Source organism: Sciurus carolinensis, chromosome 3 (assembly GCF_902686445.1).
Source record: "Sciurus carolinensis chromosome 3, mSciCar1.2, whole genome shotgun sequence".
NCBI classification, from domain to species: Eukaryota; Metazoa; Chordata; class Mammalia; order Rodentia; family Sciuridae; genus Sciurus; species Sciurus carolinensis.
This window is the reverse complement of record NC_062215.1, coordinates 156,029,126-156,050,345: the sequence shown is the minus strand read 5'-3', so window position 1 is coordinate 156,050,345 and position 21,220 is coordinate 156,029,126. Positions and strand designations below refer to the sequence as shown.

The 21,220-nt window shown below is 37.7% G+C and overlaps 1 protein-coding gene across 22 annotated transcripts in view; it reads right to left on the bottom strand.

Moving 5' to 3' along the window:
* Map2 (microtubule associated protein 2) overlaps positions 1-19,581 on the bottom strand; it is a 282,044-nt gene extending 262,463 nt beyond the window's left edge. For 13 of the 22 annotated variants that reach the window (XM_047543465.1, XM_047543470.1, XM_047543471.1 and 10 more), the window contains exon 1: positions 19,352-19,581. The gene's annotated coding sequence lies outside the window, so the exon portion shown is untranslated. The remainder of the gene's footprint in view (positions 1-19,351) is intronic. The other 9 variants (XM_047543478.1, XM_047543481.1, XM_047543482.1 and 6 more) reach the window with 4 other exon arrangements.
* Between the last annotated feature and the right edge of the window lie 1,639 nt (positions 19,582-21,220).

Below are 21,220 nucleotides of genomic sequence, written 5' to 3'. Positions count from 1 at the left end.
ATGGAAATCCACTGAATACTTACTGAACTCCAACACTGTGCCTAACACTGTGTTTTCACTTTCACAAGTGCCCTCCATCACATTAACTCTCAACATTAAGCCTTGAAAAAGGAACTATCCTTATAGTACGACGCAACAGAGGCTGAGACTTCAGCTCAGCCAGAGTTGGGTGCTGTCATGGAACCACCACTCTGTAGGAGTGGACGATGAAGAGACTGGAAGCACAGATCAAGAAGCATGATAAAAGTACTTGTAATATTCAAGTATTTGAAGTCACCTCCCTAGATGACGACACAATGCTGAGGACAAGCACCCATTTAAACAAAAAATTTGCTGGCAAGAGCTGAACAGACTCCTGAACAGCATTGTTGCTCAGTTCAAAAAAATAATTATTTTGGTGCATAGCATGTGTCAGGCACTCTCCTAGAAACTGAATTTATAGAAACGAATATGATAGTTCCTTCCTGCAAGGAATATAAACATTCAGTGGGATATGAATATAAAAACTTAGCTGGTTTTGAAAAATGAAAAGCAGTTAGCCAAGGGGAAAAATGGCATTACAATGGAAAGAATAGATCAAGTAATGTGTGGAGAATACAGTACTTTGGTATTTTTGAGGCCAAAAATATAGGCAGGGAGTGGCTGAAAATAAGATTGAAATGATAGCATGCTTCCAGATTTGCATGGCTATATTTAATATGCTATATTAATAAGACACTGAAGGAAGGATTTTAAATAGAGAAGTGATTTGGTTAGACATGCAGTTTAAAAAGATCATTCTGGTTCATATAAAGAATGAATTTAATGGGGAAAGACTGGAGGCAAGGAAATCAAATGCTGCATTTCAGATGAAAGGTACAGAACAAATTCAGTGAGTTAGAGATGAAAAGGAGAAAAAATTGATAAAAATACATATTTAGGAAATACATTTAGAGGTCTAAGATGACTTGGTTTCTGACTTGGAATAGTTCCATGCCATAAAATGGGGACTGAAAGGGGAACATAGGGTGGATGTTGAAATAAGTTTCATTATGAACATGTTGAGTTTCAGGTGTTTATGGAAGTGAAGCCACCTGGAAGGTAGTCAAGTATGAGTCCGACTTTCAGGGAAGAAGCCCAAGCTGGAAATACAGGCTAGGAAGTAGTCAAAATACAGATGGTTGCTAAAACTTTGACAAAGGCAATGATCAACTCGTAGGAGAGTAAATACAGAAAAGGTTCATGAATGCTAACAAAACCCTGGAGGTAGGAGATGGACAGATAATGCCAAAACTGAGCCAAAATTTAACATAATTAAATAGTTATTAGCAAATCAAATCCTTTATTTCAGTTATTAATTGAAGTCTGGTCTTGAGTCATTTGGACACAGTAGCTCACATAAATTTTATGGCCATATAAAAGGTAAAATCACTGATCAATGTTTTATAAAATTTGTATAAGTTCCCCACACCTGCAAATTTTTGAGGTTACAATTTTTCCACTCCCTCAATTTAAATGGTTTACTTGAGTAAAAACCTACAGAGGTATAGTTACCTATGTAAATCTATTTACAGTTCTTTTCCTCATGGGCATTTTTTCTTCATTTCAGAATCGTAATGTTTGATTGACATTAGGATTTAATATGAACAGTCAAATGAACACATACCTTTATGATTTATGGGTAGCCCTGGTTAGAACATTTAGGCCTTTTTAAAGCACTTAAATTTGAACAAAAATACAACAAAAACATTTATTTGTGAAAATCCTTGGATTTGAAAGCTTTCATAGGTTTTACTCCTATGATTATTATAGAAAATCCTGACCAACCTCATGCATAATCTATTTTGTTCCCATGTGGCACTGACTATCTGCATTGTACTAAAAGAACTCTATTTTGAGTCATAAAACCACATGGATTGAAATGCAACTCATGCTATTAGCGCTGTGGTTCAATTTATAGTCCTATGAGGGTGCTGATACAGTGACTGTCTAAATTCCATGCACAGTTATCTTGGGATTTGGATCCAGGCCCAGCAGAATTGAAGGTCTGTTTCTCTATTAATTCAACTGCCCAGCATCCTGGACAATCTGAGGGTTGTGTCCACTTGGTGCCAATAAATCCCTTCCCACCCAGCCTTTCACATCAACCTTCTGACTTCTGCTTCGTAGAAAATCTAAAATCCTTTTCTTCCTCTGATTGTACTGGGCACTTTTTATTTTTTAAAGAAATGTTTCTCATTATTCCCCTTTGATAATTTACATTTTAATTCTAGTTCCAAAACAGCTGGCCTCCACTTTAAAAAGCAGTGTAATAAATCCTTTGGGCACATCTCCTTCTTCCCTTCTTTTCCAAATCATCATGCCCCTCAAGGACTTACACTTGAAGTGGAAGATGTTCTCAGAAAATTTTAATGGACATTTGTAGATCATCTGCACACAACAAGAAATGTAAAGGATTTATGAGATGCTTCCCCCATAATAAGTCTGATGGATTGTTTTAAGACTCACTACACAAAGAAATAAAACATGATATCATGTACATTAGTGAGTAAAAACATATGATTCCTTTTCAATTGCAAAATATTTCTTTCAAAAAGAGTTTCTTATTCTTTTAAAAGTAACATCCACTATCAGAAGGGTGAATGCAATCTGCCAAAATATGTGCAGTTCTGTCCCCAAGGCCTTGTCTCAGCTACATTTTACAAACAGCTCTGATGGTGGTTGTGTGTTAAAATCACACTTCAATGCGTGATGACCATAAGCTATCATTTATCACATAGCAAGACTTAGCTTGTATTGAAGGGTTATCACATGTTTCCTCCCTCAGGTCTTTTAAAACAGGTAACTAGTTATGAGCTAAGTGTTTATTTACGGTCTGTTTAGTTGCCCAAAGGATGTGACCTGGCTGCCTTCCTCAGCTTGATAAAAAGCTCCTAGAAAGTAAGGACACAGTCTTGTCTTTCTTTGTACTTCAAACCTGACTCATCATGGTAGGTGCTTTTAATTGGTTTTTAATAAAGTTTGCTGAATATAAAATAGATTCTCACAATGAATAATTTTTTCCTCTGAAAGGCACCTCATAATTTTAATCTTCCTCTATGACATCCAGCTTTCCTTAATAAAAATGCATCTGTCCAAAATTCCAACTTCTGCAGGCTTTGCAGAAGAGCTAACTAGGATGACTAACTTATTTGTATGAAAGTGTGAATTAATGCAATGCCTTTCCAAATAACCATAGGATGTGAAGCTGTTTCAGAGACAAATTTAATCCCCGAGATCTGTAGATTAGGAAACTGAAGCCCAGACAGTCAAATGACATTTTCAGGGTCTCAATAAGAGGGCAGAATTATAAATTTTCTGTGTCTTTAACAAAGGAAAAGAGAGTGTATTTTATTTAAAAAAAAAAAAAAAAAACAAAACACGGAAGAGAGAGAGTGCTGATTCCTTCAGATTTTATTGTCCCAAAAGGCAGAATCATTATTTTCTTCTTGATATAGAATTAAACAAGATTTGTCAAATATTTTGGGATCCCCCAAAATTGCTCTAGAATTATTCATTCATCTATTTATTTAAAATATTTATTGACCATGCTTCATCCACACTATTTTCCTCACAGTGGGGATATTGTGGTGAATAGGTAAGAATAAAATATTCTTGTAGGTACCAGACCAACAAGCAAACAAGAATTATACTGTGACTTTGGTGTCCTGTTCCCACCTTAAAAATTTAATTATTGGATTTTTAAATATAAATATTTAAAGAGTAAAGTATTATATGAAGCATACACAGCCTACATACAATGATCTAGAGGGATAAATCTACACACATCATAACAGAATAGTTTTTAATTTAGCATGATATATTTTATTATGTGTGGACTATAACAAACTATAAAATGAATGAGGGTCTGTAAGATTTTATTTTCATTGACATTCTCTTCCAGATAAAGTCAGCACATTGCCTATATCTATCTATGTCCTGTATCCCAATCCCAACTGCTGGGATAACTGAACATTGACATAATCTAGTAAACGGCTTAGTTCTATGTTCAGAAAGGGTGACAACTGCTTTGTTTCCAAATGTTCACAAATGGCTGCTGTGACCCTTGTGACCAGCAATCCTATATATACTAAACATGTCAATCTTGCTTTCTTTTGGGGGGGAACTACAATTGTATAACATGTGAAATGTGAATATTTTATTCTCTTTTTCTTTCAGCCTGAGAAACCAGAAATCTTTGTCATAAAAGACAGCTCTAATTGGACTTCCAGATTCTTAGATGTGAAGCAGAAACAAAACAAAAAACTTAAGAGACCTTTTGGCAATGATCCTCATTTTAAAAATAATGAAACAAGGGTCAAGGAGGTCCCGGTTTAGTTTAGACTTAGCTTTTTTTAATGCTTCCTTTATGAGCCTATGCTGAGACAAGTTGCCCTCTGTAAGCCATAGATACACATATATACATATCACACATTTTATATACATACACATCTATTGAGCATCTTGTCCAAACAAGTCTGAACACTAATAGATACAGATCTTAACAATCATGTGTGAATGTGATCAAGCATGTAGTGCTATAAATGGCAAAACAGTAACAATAGGGGGCCTCCAGAAATAGCAGTACAGAGTAAAGCTAGAATTACACAAAGTGATCACAGTCTGATTTCCGTCTCTGCTTTCCATGTGATCCTCTCTAACCTCAGAGATACAGAAGAAACTTTATTTATAGACGTTCAATGATGAGTCATCATAATATTTGGGCACCAGTTCAAATGTTTAACTTTAAAATTTTATTAACCTAAGTAGTGACAGAATAAACTTCAGTAGATCATTTAAATTTTTTCAAAATTATTTAAGAGGAGAGAGAAAATTGCATGTATGGATCATGTACAAGATGCCTTGAAGTACATACAGCCTATGAGAAAGTGAAGTCTAGCTAATGAACATGCATGCTTCACATTTTCATGGTAAGAATACTTAACATCCAGTCTCTTCGCATTCTTCAAGAACACAGTATATCATTATTAACTGCAGCCACCATGCTGGACAGTGAATCTCCTGAACTTATTCCTCCTAACTGTAATTTTGTATCCTTTGGCCAACCTCTCCCAGTCTGCCACTTCAGTTCTCTACACAAACCACCTCAGCCTCTACTCTGCTTCTTCTTCTTTTTTTTTTTTAATTGTAGAAGGACACAATACCTTTATTTTATTTATTTATTTTTATGTGGTGCTGAAGTTCGAGCCCAGTGCCTCACATGTGCTAGTCAAGCACTCTACCACTAAGCCACAACCTCAGCCTCTCTACTCAAAATATTTTTATGAGAACAACTTTTTTTGTATTTTACATATGAAATAAATCATGCAGTATTTGTCTTTGTGTGCCTTGCATTTTTTAAGTGTGAAATGAAATTCTTATTAGAGTTGGTATAGATCTTTCCAATGGGATATCTAATTCTTTCTATGATTAGATTAGATTATAAATAATAATTGTGTCAATCGTTACCCCAATTCGAAATTTTGTTTTTGTGAAAACTACATCATGCATGTCGGATACATATACACCTGGATTTTATAAAGATGACATAGGAGAGAGCTGTGGGGTAAATTTAATTTTCACCCCAACTTGAGGGCTCTGAGTCCAGAAATGTAATGAATAAATGCCACTCTGCCTAAGCTAATAACTCTTCTCTGAGCAGAAGCATTTTCCAGATGTGGCTTGGCCTAAACCAGGGCTCCTGAGTTCAGCAATGGGAGTAGATTCTCTGTACAGATATGTCCCTTCTCCTCATGTATACACCTCTAAGGTGCAAAAGAATTAGGGAAGGGTAATTGTGGTTGTTCCATGACTTTTCTCAATTACATTTCTAAAAAAAAAGAATACTAAATAAAATCAGTGGAGTTATTCACACAAAAAACTGTTTTATCACTAGATACAAAGTCATAATTATTTACTTTGTTGCAAAATGTCCAGTGGCTGCTCTGGTGTTTTGAACAAAGCTTAATCCTAATTCAAAAATTATTTTAAAATAATAAATAAGATGTACAAAGTTAAATATGCATACTCTATTTACATCTTTAGTTGCAAACTGCTCCCAGAAATATCTGCTATCTGTAATATATATATATATATATATATATATATATATATATATATATCTTTTTTTTGCCATGAGATTCAAATTAATTAGCTTTAGCAAAACATGAAGATATTGTTTCATTATGAGTAACTTAATATTTTCTAACCCAGCCCTTTATCTAATATTTGAATTACTTTGTATATTTTACTATAATAACATCAGGATAGTCCCAAGACTATTATGCTATGCCTGCAATTGGGCCTGGGCAAAAATTTTTTTGTTGAAATCTGGTTCTGACTAAACCTGTGGTCCACCACAGCATTTTATCTATGTTCCAGTCTGGTTAAAATGCAACTTGTTTTAATTTCCAATTCTCTTTGATTCTACACTATACAAAATGATTATAGAGAAACAACAAATCTCAAATATGAGTGCTAATATGGTAGAACAAACCACTATCTGACCACTAAGGACTTCCTGGCATACTATTTTCTTGAATAGCATTCTTTCCTCCATTTTTCTTAACTTTCAAAAAACACTTTCATATCCCACGCTTACTTCCCTTGATTAATTAAGACTTAGAATCATTATTGAGACACATAACATTGATAATATTTGTTTTTCAAGCACTGATCATGTGAAGAACCCTTTTGTCCACTACACCATTTCTGGAAGAGTCAAACAAATAATTGCACTATCAATTTAATGGTTCTTACAAATCAAAGTTAGTCCAATTATTTAGTTCCATTGTATTAACATCACCTACCTATTATTAACATTTGAAGGCAACAGAATCATTGCATGCAAGAGCCTATAAAACAACAAAAAGATCAAAACTCATATTTCTTTATACCATGAGTCTTGGATTTCAGTTTGGAGTAAGAAAACAACATGAAGCATTCTGGAGAGAAAGAGAACAGGGCTTAATATCTGAATTCTGATCCCCAGAATATTCCCATGAAAATTCACTCATAAAAGAGAAAATATACTTGGGTCTTAGCATTTTCCTGCCAGGACCACTGATGTCGTGAAGGCTAAACAACGTTTTAAAAGGCATTTATGACAATAGTTACAGGGGAGGGTTTCGAAGCAAGAAATTCAGTCTATTTTTATTCTTCTTTTAACATAGAAGGCTAATAGATTTAGGAAATGTCCTCCAATAACATACGTAGGCAAAAGCTAGTCTATTTTTGGAGAAAATGCTTTCAGTTGTGGAAACTGAACACCAGCAATGTCACTTGCCCTAACTCCATGGTTGAAAATGCCAGGCCATGCCACCTTTCTCTCCTGGAAGGTAGGAGTTGCTCTGGTCATGAGTTCCTTAAAAGTGGTTCTCCAGGGAAAATACAGAATACAGCATTTTGTATCTGACTTGTTCTGAAGAAGATCCAAAGAAATTAGGATCAAGAAAGCAAGAAAATGAAGCATGAAAAACTTACTATCTAAAATGAATAACATAAGGTCTACATAATTAGTGGAAGTGGGACACAATTTTATTCTGAGACTACTAGAGGATAAGAAAAAAATGAAAACACAACTAGTACCCACACAATAAAAACAACTGCTTAGGTAAAGGTGTCCAGTTTCCAGTATGCTCTGACTTGAGGGAAATCTAAAGATGTACCCCCACTGCATCTTCACGAAAGGAAATCGATAACAATTGTTTTTACCTAGGTTTCATGTACTTGTGAACTTTTAAGAGCATGGTTCTTACAACATCAAGGACATTTTCTTGGATTCAGGTTCAAACATGACCATATATGTCAGGGGTTGGCAAACTATAGTCTGAAGGTCAAATGGAAGGAAAATAAGTAGAAATTAGTTTTTGTTCTTTTGCTTTGTTTTCTAAGGCCAATGTTGTTTTAAAAATAACACATTTTGCATGCACATGACACAGCTCCAATGCAGCTCACATTATTCACCTCCTGACCACGACCATGGCTTCCAATTCTTTTGCTTTCCACAGGTCAGTCTGTCTTTCCATACCTCATCTCCATCAACATCACACATCTCCTTTCTAGGGTACTGATATATTCTTAATTGCACATGAAAATGTCTGCAACCATACTTCCAAATAAGTCCCTCAGTCTCCCTCTCTAAATTGTGGGTCCCCATGCCACACCATCTGTAGAAATTCTAGGCCTGCTGCTATGGCCTCTCGCATTTGTCTTGCTAATCATTAATACATCACACGGTTCCTGCCATTCCCCAGGTCAAAATCCTTCACTAATCTGATGGCCATATGATAAAACTAACACTACTACCACACCCAGTATTTAAGGACATCTACAAATCCAAGACCAATGATTCATGCCACTCTTTTCCAAAAGGAGCCCTCCATTGCAGGTGATCTGGTTTGCTTTGCTCATTGTCACCTCAGTGCCTTTGCTTCTGCTACCATCCTCCTCCTACCTGGGTGCTTTTCCAAACCCAGCCACTTATGAACCACACTCCGCATGCCATTTCCCACATCAAGCTTTTGATTTCTGCATATGGTGACAAATTTCCCCCCCTGATTAGCTTCGTACTTGCAGGACCTGCTAGTCTTCACCATTTATCTTATTGTGCACTATGTTCTTTTTAGTACTTGTTTTGTTTCTTGCATTGCTAACATCAACCAGAGGAGAGCAATATGTTGTATACTTGATATTCTATAGCACAAGCATGACTGTACATATAGAAGGAATTTAATTACTTTCTTTCTTCTTCTTAAAATCCTTTCATCAATCCTTAAATATAAAGTACGATGTTATATCAAACAATGGTAAAATGTTTAATATAACATCGTACTTTATATTTAATGTTTAACAGCATCTCAGTATCAATGATATCAATAATGATACCAATATCCAAGAACGCCATTCAGAAGTTAAAATGTATTTGAAATATTTGGCGAATTTTTATTCATATTTTTAATATTTGAGTTACTACAAATTTGGTAATGTATTAATACATCTAATGCCCCAAATTAAAGTTAATATGCATCATAAAAACAAAACAAAATGGAAGTCAAGAAAAGAAGCTCCAAGAAAAACGAACAGTGCTCCAACACTTCATTGTAAACTCAAATACTAACTTATCCTAAATCATATAATATTTTGAAAATGCCCAGTAGATAATATTACATGAAAAAATAAAAAATCAGTTTTGTTTTCTATTAAGGATAGAGGAAAAGTAAACAGCTTTAAACTACGCCAAAAGTACCATCAATCAAAGATCTGGCAAACTGTGCTTAATGCTAAATTCAATGGAGCATGACACGAGGTCTGCAAATAACTGAGAAGTGTGTTAAATATTTTAGTATAAGCAATGTGTGCATGAAGAAGTACACTGACTATTAATCTCACAGATGATCCAAGACCATCATGAAATTGGACCAGTTCACTTACAAAATTCTCAGGAGATTTAGATCATTGCTTTTAAGAGCAAAATGCATAACCCGCTGTTACTTATTCATACGTTTCAAGTATCATATTGATTGTTACTTGGCACCTGACTTGGTTTACAACTAAACTGCTGCGGGGGAATAGCCAGTGACCACATTTTGTGATTTCTCAAATGTGGATTTCTACTTTTCTGTTTACATTGCTTTGTAAAACTTAGTTTTGGGTAAAAAGATATCGTAAGTGGTTAAAATTAAATCAGACACATAATTCTCCAAAACCTCAAGAAAACAACACAATTTGAGCTGCATGCGTCCACAGCACCACATTCGATCAAGTTAACAGAAGTCTACTTCTGTCTCTGCCATTGATTTCTGATTTTCTAAATTATTCCTCTCTTGTGATTTAACACATTAGTGAATAAGATACAGATCAACCTAGAGGGATTTAGAAGACATAATTAATTTTTGAAAGCTGTTATAAGAGTCTCAAAAAACATTTGCTTTTACAACTTCCAAAGTTAGAGTGTACTGGAAGTCAAATAAAAGTCACCTTTCTTTTTTTTTTTTTCAGGGCTGAGGACCGAACTCAGGGCCTTGAGCGTGCTAGGCAAGCACTCTGCCACTGAGCTAAATCCCCAACCCCTAAAAGTCACCTTTCTCATTGAGACCAAGGCGACACCTGTGGTCTGTCGCCAGCCTTCTGCTCTCATCTGCTGTTCCATTATTGTCTACCGTGTTCTTTGGATTCTAATACCGTTGTTCTCTGCTTCTCAAACAGGCTGTGTTTCTTCCTGCTTTGAGGTTATTCCTTTGGACTGGAAATTCAAATGTCCCATGGCTCACTGGTCTTCTTTACTTTGCCTCCAACGGCAGCCCATCCCACCAAAGTCAAGCTCCAGCAAATGCTCTTTTGGTTATACATTCCTTTTAGCATTTATATCTGAAATGTTCATTCATTTACTGTTTGACTTCTTAATTCTATCTCATGAGGCTTACATGTTCTGTGAGGGCAGGAACTTGTATGGTTTGTCCTGATATCTTCTACATTTAGAAAAGTGCCTGCTGTACATTAGAGATCCAATAACCACTTACTAAATAAATGTGCAGATGAATCACAGGCCATGATATAAGAAATACTTAGAGCGCATGAGCCTAATGCTCAAGTGGAAGAGAATCAGAGTGAAGTAAGAAGTGGCATTCCAAGTGAAGTGAAGTAACATTCCAAGGAAGAATGTTATTTACTAAAAGCTTTCAACATTTAATTTTTTACACATCATTTTAAAGATCGGATGATCAGATAAAATAACCATATCCAAGAAAAGCATAGAATAGCTTACTTGAAAGGATCAGCATTCATAAATACTAGTTCCTGAAGTGCAACTAAGGTGGTTTTTCTTTATATTTGTGTTTAAAGACACTTTAGAGAAAAGTATTCATAGTTCATTCTTTCACCAATGTGTATAGAAAATACTATATGGAATTCTGTTCCATTTACTCAGTGGTTAAAAAAAAAAAAGTCACTCCAATTCAGATGAATGAACATGTTCATCTAGAAAATGAGGACACAGTCTATGGCATTCTCTAACAGGACAACATTAGAATTCCTTCACTCCCTAGATAGTGAGAGAGTTTCACTTTTCAGTGACTAGGAATACATTTCTTTTTAAATATTTAAGCATGGTTTATGCTTAATTTCTTTCCTTCAAGAGTCTCTTCATGCCTTTCAAATATTTGTCAACTAAAGATTCTACAATGCCTAGGCAGCGTGGGTGCAGGTGTAGCGCTACTGAACACAGTCACCATGGCAATACCTAATTCTAACTTAATTTGCTGTCTCCCTGGAAGAAGCAAAAAAAAAAAAAAAAAAAAAAAAAAAAAAAAAAAAAAAACCAAGAAGGATGGAGTGCTGTAGGCAGAGAAACAGGAAGGCAAGCAGGAGTAGGAAGGAATGTGGGAATGAGGCAGACACAGAGCACAGCCTCTCTCGCTCACTTCCTCTAGCTAAAAATGTCAAAGTTGGGGGAACACACACAGAAAGCTATTTCTGAGAAATTATGGTGCTATATAGATCAGAAAAAAAATTTCAACCTGGCTATTTCTGTTGAATTCCCCTGCACACAGAACCAAGTTTAAACACAGACCTAATCAACCTGGAGACTTCAGGAGGGACAGTTCAAGCCTAGAGTAAAGCTCCTTGGCTTTCCTGTCCCTCTTCTGGGCACACATCCCTAGAGTTCAAACTGCTCTCCTAAGAGATCCAAACCACAGGAATGGCCCTGGAGCAGGAGCCTTGTGTTTCCTGGATCAGGTTTAGTCCCAGTGCTTTCAGTAGTGAAGCTGGCATGGAGCTGGTTGGAATGGTCCTAAAATTCCGAGTCCCTCCCTCTTTTATATCCATGTGAAAGTCACAAGTTGAGTCACAAAATTGGGCAGGTATGACTGCCACCTCACTCCACCCTTAGCTCAAAGAACAGAAATACAACCAGAAAAAGGAGCAGAAAGAATGAGATGGGTCTTCCATGACCAGTCCTGAGTTTGAGCTCCAATTACTGAGTCTGTTCTGGGTTCACAAGTAATCACTGTAGGGAAGTCAGTTTCCTTACGTGCACACCAGAGGTTCATAGACTTTGCTCTTGATAATCCCTTTTACCCATCAAACATCCTCAAATCAATATGTAATTTGCAAGTTTTGATCACCAATGCCATTCAGTGATGGGGCAGAGGCACCAAAGTAAAAGAATACATACATAATTTTTATCAATTTAAAAAATTAATTTTTAAAAAGACTACATTTAGTGAAATCTTATTTTTCCAGACATGTAAGCACATAATCCAACTAAGCCATGAGTTTAATAGGGTTACAAAGAGCTTCTCTATCATATAAAATATAAATATATTAGAAAGCAAAAGGAAAATATTTTTATTAAAAGTCAGTTTACTCACTTTCAATAACATTTTGCTTTTTAATGGAGATCTTTAGTTTCTTATTACAAAATTTCATAGGATACTGTTCAGAAAGGAGCTGAAATAAGGCAAAGAGAATATCCAGGATTGAATGAAGCTTTCAAAGCTCCAATTTAGATGTGGCTCACCCTCATTTAATGTGGTTCTACTCAAAACAAAACAAACAAAAATCATGAAATCAGCAATTGAGTGTGAAAGCTACAGGAACTTAAAAACAAACAAGAAAGTGCTCCTTTTCCTCCAAGGCCACACTAAGTGCTCTCTAATAGAATTCACCATGCAGTTTGTGAATGAGGCAAATTTGAGATGCAATGGCCAAAGCCGGTTTAAATAAACTCTAGGTCATAGTCACCTTGTTGTTTCATGAGGATTCATCTTTCAGTGGGTACTTAATGCTTTCTTTACAGCAAAATTCCTAAATTCCAAAATTCTGGCTTCTGTTATTTAAATGAAAATCAAATGCATTTTCTGTGTAAAAGCAGTGTCTGCTCTTTTTAATTAACTATGAGTGTTTCCATTTAGAAAATTTTAATAATTAACAATGGAATCTGGACAATATTTCTCCAAGTAGAAAAAAGATAGTAGTACAGGTGTTCCCCAGTATCTACAGGGGATTGGTTACCAAAATGTGAGGATGCTAACATCCCTTATATAAAATGGTATATGATATTTGCATATAACCTACAAACATTCTTCCATATGTTTTAAATCATCTTTTAGGTTACTTATAACACCTAATATAGTGTAAATGCTATATAAACAGCTATTTTACTATTTAGGGTATAATGAGAAGAAAAAAAGCCTTTCTTTTTTTTCAAATATTTTCAATCTACAGTTGGTTGAACCACTGATGCAGAGACCCTGGATATGGAGGACTGACATACTTGAAATTCATTCAATTGGATTTTTTGATGAATATTTGTATCACTGTTTTTCATGTAACTGTATTGAATACCACATATACACATATGAACCTAATCTAATCCTATAGTTTTAAATTTTATTTACATCAATTGATTGTATAATAGTTGATCTCAGTTGTGGAAAACAGCACATAAGAAGGTTAATTCTGCCTTAGAGGATAATCCCACGTATACTCACACACACAAATGACACCACTAACCAACTGTGTACAGATGGACCAAGTCATGGGGCTATTCAGGTACTCTGATTCCACCTGGCAAAGGAATTATGGTACAGATTGCAAATTTTCATTCAAACATAAAATAAAAAGTACATGTAGTGGGATGGGAATGTAGTTCAGAGGTGGAGGGCTTCCCTGGCACATGCAAGGTCATGAGTTTGATCCCTAGTACCACACACACACACACACACACACACACACACACACAGAACATGTAGTAAATTAAAAAACAAACCTTTTCTTTGCTATATAACAAATAATATGTTAAAGTGAAAATAATGGATAAGTAAATACAACAAAACCTTGTTTGTCAAAGTGGACCCAAAAGTAGTGGGTCCAAAGAATGTAGTGTCTCACAGAAACATCAACAAAAAATAAATAAATAGCATTAATTTAAAGTATTGTCTTGCTCAAAAATGTACAGCTTATGAAGGACTAAATTCCAATTTTGAGAGGCATGATACTGAAATAAAACAGTAAAGTTTCAAGGCTGAGCATTTATTTAATCAACTTAATGCCAATCAAAATGATGCTGCATCATTCTTCCTAGTCAACAGAAACATTTTCTCCTACCAATTCAATAGAGTAGCAGTTTCACCATTCACAATGCAGTTCAGTGTGAGCAAAATTGTTCCAACAGCACAACGAGGTAGCCATCTACACATCCATTAATAAATAAATGTAAAGGATTCATATTGAATCTCAAAGGAACAGAGAAATCTTTCTGTATATGTAAAGGACCTAGACAGTTAAATGATTAAGCATTGTGTTTTTTGATCATTTTGAACTAGATTTAAGACCTAATAATGTTGTCTAGGCTAATGTAATTAGAAAAATATTTTACTTAACACTAAATTAATTTGGTTTAACATTTACTGATTGATGGTAGAGTAACTGGTGCTCAACTTATTAGGTATATACCAGTGGAATCAGCTAACTGGCATAAAATGAAGACAGTGGTCTGCATGACACATGCAGACTTTGCTGGTCAATTTAAATTAAAAAAAAATTAGTTGAACTATTTATTTGATGTCAGATGAATCAAAAAATAAAATGTCAATTGGTTAATCAAATTTTTCCATTTTGGAAACATTAGTTGTACAGATGTACCATTTTTGCTTGCAGAATTTTTCTGAAGTGTTTTAAGAAGACTGATGAGGGCACAGTTGCAATGAGCAACTATCTGTAAAGTAGGGACACTAGATAAACTTGGGTACAGATTAATGGGGGGGGGGGGGTAGCAATTTCTCTTCCTGATTTGGAACTGTCTTTTTGAGATGTAACACAGGGTCAAAGATTAGGCACACGAGGAAGGTTGTTTAATTCTAGGAGATACAAAAATAAGTGGAAAGATGGTACCAGGGTAGAAATGGAACCTGAGAAGGAAAAGAAGTTAGCATAAGATTGCACGTTAAATGAGAAATGCAGATGCAATGAAAAATCACCTTCCACCAACAGAACAGGCTATATTTTCATTTTCTCATAATCAGTGATTTTTCCCCCCAGTTCACATCAAAAGAAATCAGCAAAAGAAGGAAAGGAGAGAGAATGTGAAGGAAAAATGGAGAAGAAAAGAGGGAAGAAAGAAAAGAGGAAAAGAAGGAAGGGAAGAAAAGAAATCAAGTGATGTGTGCTCTTAAAAATAAATTATTTGCTCTAAAAGTCTTGTTAGCATAACAAAACGTAAAAATGTATATATTTGAATTTGCCCCCTCTGGTGTATGTTTTAATGGAAAACAAATTGTTTAAACCTTTCCTCTAGGTCCACAGTATAAGCAAAACCAGCAACAAATCCACTGAAAGAGGATCCTGAATTCTTTATTTTGTCTAAATTTCCAAAGAATTCCACTAAAATGTATATGTAAAAGATATCACAAAGTATTACCGGTTGAAGGGTCGCTTAGCTTTCCAACAGGAAGGCTCAAAGTTCAAAGTTCAAAGATTAGATTCAAAATGTTTTTCTTAAAAAGTCGACTGCGTTTGCATTGTTTTAAATTTTTTTTTTTTTTTTTTTTTTTTTTTACTACAGAACTGCTTCCAATAAGCATCCCGTATCATTTTTTCAAGGAAGGGATCACGACCTTTGTTCAGAGAAATGACGAGGGAAGGAAGGGGACAAAATATTACTCTGATGTAAAAAGCAAAACAGATTTCTCCCCTCTCCACCCACAGACAGAAGCTCATCTTCATCCTGCAGGGACAAACACTACCAGCCGAGGTTCTGCTTTCCTTCTCATCTCTCCCTACCCCACCCACCCACCCAAACCTGACCATAGACCCTCCTCCTTGATTTGGGCCCTTTGTGTACCTCATCTTAATTTGTTCTTCAACTGCTTTTGGTGCCTGAAATCAATTCCTGGGACTAATAAATCTTTGAGAAAATGAAAAGTCATTTCTCATAATGAATAAATAAATGAGAATGAATGCTCCCCTAAGTGAAAGATAAAGGCCAAATTTGTACCAAGAGAGTATGAGTGCTGAAACCAGAATACCTAGAGAACAAAATGTCAGATGAAACAGAATGGTGAAGAGAAGGGAAAAAAATCAGTGAAATGATAAAAATACTTCGGTTCCTGTAAAAGCCTAGATGCAGTAGATCACAGCAAGGGCAATAGTAAAGATGTAGAACTGAAGGAAAGAACTAACATGCCTGAGATAATCACATATGACTGCAAGAGCTTAGCAGCATCTTTAGATACAGAAGGCAAGAGCTCACAATTGTTTCAAAACTTATCTTTAGGTTTATGCATTTACTAATTAGTGATTTACCTAAATGACTACTTTTAGCATTTGGGAGTGTAGTATTGATCTGGGTGGTGTCATCTTCTACTGTAACTGTTATTTTAGATTCTTTATTGTTGTCTTTCAAGAGGACATTAAGCACTGGAAAGAATTCAACAGTCAGAGTTACCAACTTGAATTCTAAACTCCCCAAGTTGGCTTCCTATGGTCTGTCTCACACGGACATCAAGGAGTCTTTCAGGGGTGAACTTACCTTCACGTACAAACCCAAGAGAATGTAACCACTATTTACTTTTAAATGCCAATAGTACAAGTGTGTTTGTCAAAAGCACAGCAGTTCAGTCTGTTATCTAATAACTGGTAAAATTCAACATAAAACAAGTAAAACTATACCAATAAGCATTTTTCTTCCTTCTGACATTCTGAAAATTTGAAATTGGTTTAAACCAAAACGGGTAAAGGAATAAAATTATTCCTTCAGGCTCAGAGGATTCTGTGCCAAGTTTCATTTCTGGCTGCATATTTCTGACCAAGTTCAAGATCCCTGAAGAGAAACACATAAAAGAGAAAATATCCCTTTAACCTCAGCAGAGCAACATCAGTGGAGGCTGCTGTGGGAAGTGAAAAGCTTCTGCCCCAGATGGGTGTGATCCTGGGGTTTGGTTTCCACTGAGAGGATGCCTGTCCCTCAGTGAGGCTGAAGGACCTACTTTGATGAGGTAATGGTTCTGCCAGTTTCACTGGGTCATGCTCTCTCAGCACATTCCTTCTCCCTCTCCTCCCTGAGAAGGTGCTGTAAACAAGTCATCCTGAGAAAGAGTTGCTGCAGAGAGTGAGCAAATCCTGGCTCTGCTTCTGGTAGTCTAGACATAACTAGAAGCCTAAAGCAGCACAGGCTCAGCCAGGAAGACACGGTTTGATAAGGAGGTGGTTCAGACCCGATAGAAACAAAGAAAATAAAAGTGAATGTCTTTGAAATATTATTTTTAAATGGAAGCTCAATTTTTAGATTGCTTATATGTCCTGATGTATGTTAAGCAATTTGCCACTGATACAAGTAAATAACAACCACAACAAAAAACTTTGGAAGTTAAATAACATTAAAAAACTGAAATATGAAAAAAATAAAACAAAATGACATAAGCAACATATAGTACAGATCCTAAAGCCACAACAGTTCTGATAATATCCAAATCAGACATGCACATGTAAACGTGAAAATCAGATAAAATCACCAGGAAATTAACTGTCAACACATGCACACACATACACACATATATTTTTATTAGAAGAAAAAGAATGCCTTTTACCTTTTGTTGAAGGGGAGATGCTTTGTGTATATGGGGGAAGTGATTGAGACACCCATGATTTACAAATTCATAAGGATTTCTACCAAAAACCACTTTGCTCAGCTAAAGGAGTGTTTTTGTTACATTCAGGTGGAAAGCTGTAATCTTCCTCTTGGGCATAAAATCAAAAGCATTTAAAGGGCTTCTATTTAATCAATCTATCTTGACTGCCAAAAAAATCATAATTGCCCACATTAAAATGACAGGGTGACAGAGCTATGCTTTTAAACTGGGCTGGTACCTTCAGCTCATGCATAGGGACGTTTTGCATAATGTGGTTCACATAAAAGGCTTTGTTCTCCATCGCCTCACTGTGGTTGCAAGCCTCAATTTCAGTTTGCAGTTGTTCCTTTAACAGACCATCAATGAAAAGAAATATTTTTTTAACATTTAAGTTAGTTCTTTGCTAACATTCATTAGTCCCTTCACCTCACACCCCAAATTATATTATCCCCCAACAATATTTTTTGTTTTGCACTGCAGATTTCATTCATAACAAAATCTCCAAACCCTTGAAGATAAATTTAAAACGATGTTTTCCCTCCCTTTTGTAACATGTCTATGGTGTATTATATATATATATATATATATATATATATATATATATATATATATATGCGCTTACATATTTGTGTGTATGTGTTTAAAAAAAAAAGGCTTCACGCTGACTCAGTTTTAAAGGGTCGGTGTTCTGGAAGCATTATGCTAAGGTCTTATAACAGATGGTACACAGCAATTGTCACCAAGGAGCTTGTTGCTAACCAAAGCTTTTTTATTTTCTGACAAAATCTTGAAATCCTGGTGCTAGGACATCAATTTCCAGTTTCAATCACGGTGTTTTCTGACTCCATTCTCTTTACTACTCCCTCCCCCTCCCCACACACCCAAACACACACCTCCCCTCTCCCGGGCCCCTCACACACTCTTTCTTGAAATTTCCATCCTAAACAAAAGACAGGTTGGGGGAAGAAGGTAGTCAGCACTATAGCCTCCGCCTCAAAGAAAGCCTTTGGAAAAGAAGAAAAGAATAGGTGGACAGTAGATGCAGTTTTCCACCCCCATCGTTTAAGAAGAAAAGGAGACTCTGTGGAAGCTCAAGCTGAACCAGACTCATTTCTTCGTGCCCCGCCCTCCAACACCACCAGACATCGATTTTCATTTTCCTAACATTATAAATATGTATCGGTCCTCCTTTCCCAGCTGCCTCTGGAGGAATTACAGGGACAAATGGTTTGAAATTGACAAGGCCTCCCTCCCTCCCTCATCCGTCAGTGTGCAGTGCCCTGCGACTGGCTGGGCACACAAATCCTCTACTTCAATTCCTTTTCCCCATTATCTTTGTCTAAACCCCTCCCCTTCTTTCTACAGCTCAGGTGACAAAGGCTCGCAAAACACGTATCCTACCTGACGTTAAGTTTCCAGTTGTTTCAAAGTGGTACCTAACAAGGTCATTCGCTCTTCTACAAACCCAGAGCCCAGGTACCAGCTCTCGCTCCCCAGCTCCGTGCGGACACCTGGGGAGGTCGGGCCCCCACCTTCCGCCGGCGGGGAGACGGGAGAGGTCCGCCAACCTGCCGCTGCTCCCAAGTCCCGGCGGACCAGACAACCCCGCTCGCGCCTGGTCCTGGCAGAGGCTCCCTCTTGGCCGAGACCGCGGCTGAAGGACAGGCACTCTAATAGGACCAGAGGCGGGGACGATCTCTTACCTGGGCGCAGTAACAGAACGGACCCGCGGTCGCGGCTGCCACTGCTCACGGACTCGGAGGGCTGTTGCCCACTGGAGGAGCAGAGGGGAGGACGGGGCAGGGGAAGGAGGGAAAGAAGGAGAAGGAAAAGAAAGAAGCGGAAGGGGAGACAAGGCAGAGGGGATGCTGCTGCTGCTGCCGCCGCTGCCGCCGAGAGCCCGCGCAGCCCGAGCGCCCGCCCAGTCTGAGCGCGGCGCCCCAGCAGCGGGCTCCCCGCGCCGCCGCCCCGCCCCGGCCCTTCCTCCCCGCCCCGCGCAGGTCCCGCCCGGCTCCGCGAGCCCGTAGGCGGCCACCGCTGGGCTGGCGCTGCCACCGCCGCAGTGTCGGGGAGGGGGAGCGCGGTTGCCCCGCCTCCTGCCGCAGCCAGCCGGCCGCCCCGCGGGGACAACGGCGAAGCTGGGAACCTCGGAGAGCCCCGCCCAGCCGAGGCCAAAGGCGGCCGCGGGGCCTTCTCTGGATAACTGTGCCCCTCCACCAAGCAAGTGAGGCCAACGCTCTGAGCAAACGGGCCAAACAGCCCTCCCTGGGAAATCGGGACATCAGCTTTAGTCTCTCAGGGAGGAGTCCGCCTTGGACGCCTTTCTTTTCCTTCCTTGCAACACAGTAGGCAGGGGTTCCAGGGACCCCCTCAATGGAGAAAGCTCAGTGACCCTACCAATCTAACGACAGGTGCATCAAGAAATGACAAAGGAAGATTGGGGGAACTTGAGAACATAGACCAACTCCTGTCTGTACTAAAGGAGCCATGACTGAGGGTATAGAGAATTCTAGACCCAGCTTTACCACTAATCAAATGCATTTGTTGAATTATCAGTTCAACTGATGCTTATAGAAGCCTACTAATATGACAGACGCTGTTCTGGGCACTGTGGAAACATTAATGAATAAAACAAGACACTCACCCCCAACCCCATCAATGAGAAGATCCCCACTTCCGTGAAGATCCCGTTCTAGATATTCAGATGCATCCACCAGAGACAGTCCACTTACCCTCTCAGTGTATTAGTGTCAGCTGGGGACTAAAAATGTCAGTACCCCCGTTCTCGATTCTATAAAAAGAGAACAAATAAGAAGGATCTTTGATGCATGGTTCAAATGCAAGGAATTTGTAAACACACAAAATGTTGACCTTGAAATGTCACCATTTTAAAAAAAATCCCTGCTTAAATATTTTTGAAAGCAAAATGATCAACTGAAAAAACCTGATTCTTTTACCATGAAATCGTCCTGATCAAAAATGTTAAGAGAAGATGCAACTTCGAATGACTTCAGATGTCTATACCAAGTACTCAGAAAGTATTTTTAAGGTTAGCCATGATAGTGACATATGACTTAAACATTTTCAACAGTACTGATGAAAGAGTAGATATAGTTTTGAGTCATCATTTATTTTATCACAGAATCAGAGAACATAGAACATTAGAGTTGCTATCCTAGGCATTTGGTCCAATTCCCTAAACTTTCAGATGAAAAAGAGACCCAATGATGGGAGACTGCAAAGATTAGAACCCATCACAGAGCAAGATGTAGAATCCTGACCTCCAAAGTCACACCCCCACCTCTGTACTGCACCCTCCAGCCAGCTGCATCCCACAGTCCAGTGCTTGCAGCAAGGTTGGTAGTATCAGGGCACACCCAGTAGCAGGGAGATTGGAGGAGTGAGGACTCCTCCCCAGAAGGTGGCCTGATTGCACAGGTTTTAGAGACTAGGAAACAATATACAGCAGGTGGATGGAAGGAAGTAGGAGTCCGGCAATGTCAGCAGACACCCGACCAGCACACATATGTAAGTGATGTTGACAGAATCTCTTTCGTCCTGTTTAGTCTGGG